The following is a 6,626-nucleotide window of genomic DNA, read 5'->3' as shown; positions in this document are numbered from 1 at the left end:
GATCTGAGTTACAGCACTCAAGATTATTCTTGAGAAACTGTTTTCCAGAAAAAAAAAAACAAGGCTTATACATGTGTAAACCCACAGTTGTTATGCCAATTTACAAAAGCTGCATAAGTTCAACCTAGACAAAATCCCACTGTGATACAGGGACATTGGGCACAAAGTCATACCCTGAGCAATAATCTATTTGTAATTGATAGCTTCTGGGGCAGGGAAAATAAGTTCTCTTCAGTGGAGTGACAATGAGTTTATAAACCAGGGCAGGGCTCATGTTTAGGAGTAATTGACCAAAATAAAACAGAGGATGTGGTTTTCTTCCTTCCTTCCTTCCTTCCTTCCTTCCTCCCTCCCTCCCTCCCTCCCTCCCTCCCTCCCTCCCTCCGTCTCTCTCTCTCTCTCTCTCTCTCTCTCTCTCTCTCTCTTTTGCTTGCTTGCTTTTTTAAGAGATAGAAAGAATATGAAGTGGTAAGAATCAGAAGAGGATCTTGGAAAAATTGATCAAAATATATAAAAGGTTTTTTTTTTCTTTTGAAAGTCCGAAGTAAGACAACTCCCGTTATCATGCATAGAATAGATCTGAATAATATTAGATAAGCTTGAGCAGGCAGACAGACACCGTCTTGAGCAATGGACTATTTGGAACACGGACATCAGTACAGACGTTCCGCTGGTTGCTCATTTACACAGAGAAGCAAACATGCAAAGCTTGCCAGAGACACTGCAGCTTGAACATTCTGCTTTGTCCTTAACGATCACCCTAGAAAGCAAATGATTAGCCAAGTTTAATTTTCACAGAGCACTGAGACAATTTAAACACAGTAAGATTTATCCAAAGTATAACAGATTCCTTAGCTCAGACCCAAAGCTGTGGCTCGTCTATTTGTTGGAAAAATTCTTCTACATGAGCTTCTTCCAAATGGATAAATAGACTCACTGTGAGTAATGTGGTTTGTTTTGTGCATAGCATGCACTTTTACAAGAGAAGAAATCTTCCACAATAGAAGTGTATCTTGTTGAAATGAAAGTGTAGTTGGTAATTAAGAAATCATATTGTGTCAGCAGCAGTGACTGTCAAAATATCAGAAGTCACAAGGTAAAATGTAGAGGATTTTAGAGCTAGAGACTCAGGGAAATTATAAACAGTCAAGTACACAAATAAGTTTTTCTTAAGCACATTGTGTGTGTGGTGTTAATGTACCCTCACAATATTTTAAAACTTAAAAGTAAATAACTCGCTCACTTTTTTTTCCATCTCTACCCAGGATAGAATGCTGACATCTTTCTTCAGGAAAAGTTCTGACATTTTGCTGAAGCTTTGTATGAAGAGGATTCCTCCTGTGGTCCTGAAATAATCTTCCACAGAAAATGAAGAATCAGATGTCAAATAACTTGAAAGAAAAGCTCTTATCAGTTTTATTACTTAGTAGTCATCTTAACTCTCAATTCTTCAGACTGAACATGTGTAAGATTACTTCAAACATGTAAAATAGGCAAAAATATGTTACCAATGTATTAATTGATTCTCACATCTCAAAGGAGACATGGAAATAAAACTGTTACAAATGTGATATTTTTTTTCTGTGAATTTGAATAAGATTCTGAATAATCTGAGGCGACTCAGCCTGGATTCTGAAGCAACAGTAAACCTATTGAAAAATGAAAAGGGCTGTTTGTGTGTGTACATACATGCACGCGTGACTGTGAATTTATGCACATACTCTGTCATGTCTACAGTGGAAGAACTGTAGATAGGAATGAATTAAAGGTATGTAAACATGGTTAGCTCAAAATGTGCACATCAGATCAAAGCATATCTGGTGGCTAGCTTGTTACAAGTTAGAGTCATTTGAGGAGAGAAAAAAACTCAATTAAAAAATAAATCTGTAAGAGTGGCCTATGGGCAAATCTTTGGTGCATTCTCTTGATTGATGCGTGATATTGGCTAACCTATCCCATAGATGGGTGGTCCTGAATGGTATAAGAAAAAAAGACGAGCAAGCGAGTAGACAGCACTCTTCCATAACTTCTACGGGTCATGTCTCCAAGTTCCTGCCTAGAGTTCTTTACCTGAATTCTCCTGGTTACTGACTGTCACTTGTTTACTGTGACAGTAACAGCTTACTGTGAAATAACGCCATACACAAGGAACTATAGGCATCTGAGAAAAGCAGAGACAGGGAGAGTTGGTTTTCCCCAGGGAAGAGCACACTAATTGGTTATCCAGTGCCAAATGGTTAACCCTGAATACTTACAAACAGACTGTAGGTAGGGATGTATAAGCATGTGAGTATACATATATGAATATAATAACAGTGAAAGAAGAAGGTGTGAATTTGAAGAAGAGTAAGTAGGGGTATATACAAGAGTTTGGACAGAGTAAAGGGAAGGAATAAATGCTGCAATTATATTATAATCTCAAAATTAAAAAAAAATTAAGAATGAATTAAACCCTTTTTAAGTTGTTCTTGATCGTGAGGATTTATTTCAGCAGGTGGACTCTGAGACTACATGGCTCTCTGAATTCATGAACATGCCCACTGGAAAGTTCAGGCTACTTGGGGCTACCTCAGAAGCCTGGCACGGTGGCTCACAGTCCTTATTCTTAGCTTCCTTCTGTGCTCCCATCTCACGTCAAATTCAACAATTTCCTTGGAATGCCTTAGCTTTCTTCCATTCTCCTAATTTAGATTTAAACATTGGGGTCGTCAAGCTGAGAATTTCCAAGAAATACACAAGTAATTTCTAGATGGACGTATTCTTTTTGTTCCTTTTGCCAATATCCCTCTGCTTGAGGTGTTCTAAGCTGTCCCCCTCCAAATACTTCTATTTTACAAAATACTTTTATTTATGGTCCCCTATAGATATCTTGTGAATGGAATACAACCAAGGGACAGGCACCTAAGAAGAGTGTCTCAATAAGGGATTATCTATATTAGTTGTGCCCATGGGCGTATCTGTGGAGGAACTAACTGGCTTACTGACTTGAAGGGAAAACCCATCCCACTGAAGAAAACACTGTTTCATAAGCAGGGTGTCTAAGTGTAAAAACTGAGCAGAGCAAAAACAAGCATTTGAGGATGCATGTATTCATTTTTTTTTTCTCTTCAGTATGGCTATGATATGAGTAGCTCATTCAAGTTGCTGTCTTGATAGCTCCACAATGATGAATTTTAAGGAGGATTTACAAGTTTAAACAGCTTGTTTTCGCCTCCAAGTTGTTTTTTTTTTTTTTTTTTTTTTTTTTTTTTTTTTCCAAGGATTTTATCATCAACTAACCCAACTAACCTTTTTAATTTTTTTAAAAAATTTATCTTATATGTTTTGGATATTTCCTACCTGTATCTGTATTAATCTCATTCCTGGTGTCTACAGAAGATGGAAGATGCCAGGGGACTTCCAAATGACTATGACCTGACATGTGGGTTCTGGGAAATGATCCCAGGCCTCCTGGAAGAACAGAGAGTTAAGTACACTTGATTGCTGAGCCAACTTTCCAGCCCCTAAAAGCTAATCTTGTTGAGGTGTTCTGCCCAGTGTGAATTGTTTGGTAAAAGATAAAGAAAAGTAAAAAACAAAACAAAATAAAACTAGTTTCATCAACTAGTTTTATCAAATCATATTACAGACTCTTTCATTTGTAGTCAAATTTATAGTTACTAGATACATGTATATAATATACTTTTTCCTTTAACTAAAAGCACAAAGAACTACCCATGAGCACATTGACATTGATAGTTGTTAATAAGCTTTATCCTTGTTTTTTTTTATTTAATAATTCACCAAATATGAACTGCATCTTTTGGGAAATACGTGCATATTCCAAAATATATATCCCAAAGAAATCACTCAGCTTAGAAATCTTTTTAAGCCAATCATTATTTGTAGATACAGAATAAAGTATAAGCAACATGATTAATTTTCTTTAACTTATAAAAAAGAAAATTATATCTATAATTTTATTTTGAAAATAATGCCCTTTAATAATGTATCTTATTAAACTGTATACTTGTCTCATATTATTTATAACATTAAACTAAATTTATTTTTAATTATTCTATTAAAGAATTAAATTCACTAAATTAAAATTAAAATAAATTCATAGCTTGTAAAATAAGACTTTATAAATTAAATTGTCAATTTGATCTGAGTTTGCCAAAGCTCTTAAGTGGCAAATATTTATTTAAGTAGGACGGGAACTTGAAAAGGAAATATTTTAATTAGAATGTGTTTAAGTCATATTAAAAACACTTCATCATAAGTATTTGCCAATTTGAAATGCAATTAATTTAATTTAATTAATAAAATATTTTAATTTATCAGTTATTTCAAGTATAATGAATGAGTTGAATAAAGTTCATTTCAACTAAGTGAAAAATATTAAGAAGAAGTAGTAATTCCCTGCTCAGTTTCGGAAAAGCTCTTTTTCCCCGTAGAAGTACAGAAGTGAATGCCTGCAGCAATTGGTCAAAATACTTGGAAAGCGAAGTTGTATCAATTGTTTTTTTTTTTTTGTTGTTGTTGTTGTTGTTGTTTGTTTGTTTGTTTGGTTTTTCGAGACAGGGTTTCTCTGTAGCTTTGGTGCCTGTCCTGGAACTAGACCTTGTAGACCAGACTGGCCTTGAACTCACAGAGATCCACCTGCCTCTGCCTCCCCAGTGCTGGGATTAAAGGGGTGCGCCACCACCGCCCGACTAGTTGTATCAATTTTTGTATTTAAAAATTCAAAAGTAAACTTAAATGAGAGACAATGGGTCCTTACAGAATAATTAATTTTTTCATTACAAGTCACTATGTATTTCATTGTCGTGTTCCTCAAAAACCTGTTAAATTTGAAAGACATTCATGTAATAAGACTCATCTGATTTTCACCTATATTGCCATACGAATCAGACTTAATCTTCCTTAAATATGTCAAACCAGAGCAAGAAAAAGTTCCGTGCTTCCAACCATAGCACTATCATGTAAAGCCTTTTCTATCCACATGTATAGAACTATCTTATAAAAAAAAATCCCCTTCACAGGTTTTTGGGAGAAAATTTTAATAAAATTTTGTAAACTTTTTTGTATGTAAAAATTCCCCAAAGCTATAATAGCAGTAGTCAGTTATAAAATAAAAAATAGAATATCATGACAATGCCAAAGAAAATGCTATTTCTGTACATAATTTTCCTAGGAAATTATATTGGAGATATTCAGAGAAAAACAAATCATTAAAACCTAAAATATTTGTTTGTAATTTAATCAAGGAGTTATTTAAAATCATTTGAAAAGTTGGACATAGTGGCAACATACCAGTAACCACAGCACTGTAGAGTGGAAAAAGAATTTCTAACCAACTGGAGAGTTTCCGGCTTAATGAGAGAACTTGTCTTAAAATTAGTATTAATTATGTATTTCTTATTTATTTATTTGTTGTTTGTTTACTCATGTTGATACACAATATTTCTTTGTAATTCTGGCTCATTTTGATTTGGCCATGTAGGCTAGGTTAGCTTTGAACTCACAAAGATCGACTTGGCTCTACCTATCAAATTCTGTGATTAAAGGCAAAATGCTAAGTACGTATTTCTTACACATACTTCTCTAGTTCTTGTAATATTCTGGACTCATAGATGTATATCTTCTTCACTAAATATGCTTTTCATTTAATAAAAATAAAATCATGTCTTAATAGTTGCCTCATGTTAGTAGCATCACAAGCAATTGATATTTTGTTATTTATATATTCCTTGTCCCTTTTTTCTTTATTCATTTCATCGAGTACTTTTGTTAAATAGATATATTTGTGTACTTTGGAAGTTGGCTTGTTTCTTTTACTATTTTTTTCCTTTATTTAATTCTTTTCTTTCCCTTCATTGTCCCAAGGAACATAATTGACATTTGTGTTTAAAATAAATTAACTTGGATTAATAACTTATTTTCCTAAATATAATAAGACTTTGCTCCTCTTTCTTTATGTCATCATTATATAAATAAAATAAATATGTTTCTTATCAAGAAAAGTGAATTTATAATTACTAACATGATACTACCTATAAAAATAAGCAAGAGACGCGCAAGGCGGGCGACGTAGCTGGCGCAGCGGCCGGGACCGGCGGGTACTGACACAGTGGCAGACAACGCAGGCGACAGGGACCAGTGCAACACCAAGAGCAGATCGCCCCAGGACAATTAAATCAAAGAGGTAGGCCTTTGGTTGGTGAGGTCCCGGGCAAACAGGGAACCTGGTTCTTTTCCTGAAGACCCGTCTGAGGGGTGAGAGGGATCTTGGCCCCTGGCAGGAGCCAGGAAACAGAACGAGGGAATTTTGCAAGAGGAGCCTCTGGCCAGCAGGGAAACCTGATCTGGTTTTAAAAGACCAATTAGAGATCGTCAATAGGAGGAGATGGGCAGGCGCCAAGGCAAAAATTCTCCCAATAAGCTGAAAAACAACATGAAAGCACCAGAACCCAATGATCTTACAACAGAAGGACTTGAACACCCTAACACAGAAGAAGTGGAAAAAATCGACTTTATGAAAGCAATAGAGTCCCTTAAACAATATGTAAAAAACACCTTTATAGAAATGGATGAGAAGTATAACAAAAAGTTTGAAGAATTGAGTAAATACGTACATGAGACCC

At 35.0% G+C, this 6,626-nt stretch overlaps 1 long non-coding RNA gene across 1 annotated transcript; it reads left to right on the top strand.

The window, feature by feature from the left end:
• Positions 1-785: 785 nt before the first annotated feature.
• Positions 786-1,571, top strand: LOC126497539 (uncharacterized). The gene is made up of 2 exons (XR_007590644.1): positions 786-938; positions 1,266-1,571. It is a non-coding gene; the product is annotated as an uncharacterized lncRNA (long non-coding RNA).
• Positions 1,572-6,626: the final 5,055 nt, after the last annotated feature.

The sequence above is a fragment of the Alexandromys fortis genome, unplaced genomic scaffold (assembly GCF_014885135.2).
Source record: "Alexandromys fortis isolate MF-2015 unplaced genomic scaffold, M_Fortis_MF-2015_v1.1 scaffold_24, whole genome shotgun sequence".
Taxonomy (NCBI): Eukaryota; Metazoa; Chordata; class Mammalia; order Rodentia; family Cricetidae; genus Alexandromys; species Alexandromys fortis.
The sequence above is the reverse complement of the archived record's forward strand: the minus strand, read 5'-3'. Positions and strand labels throughout refer to the sequence as shown.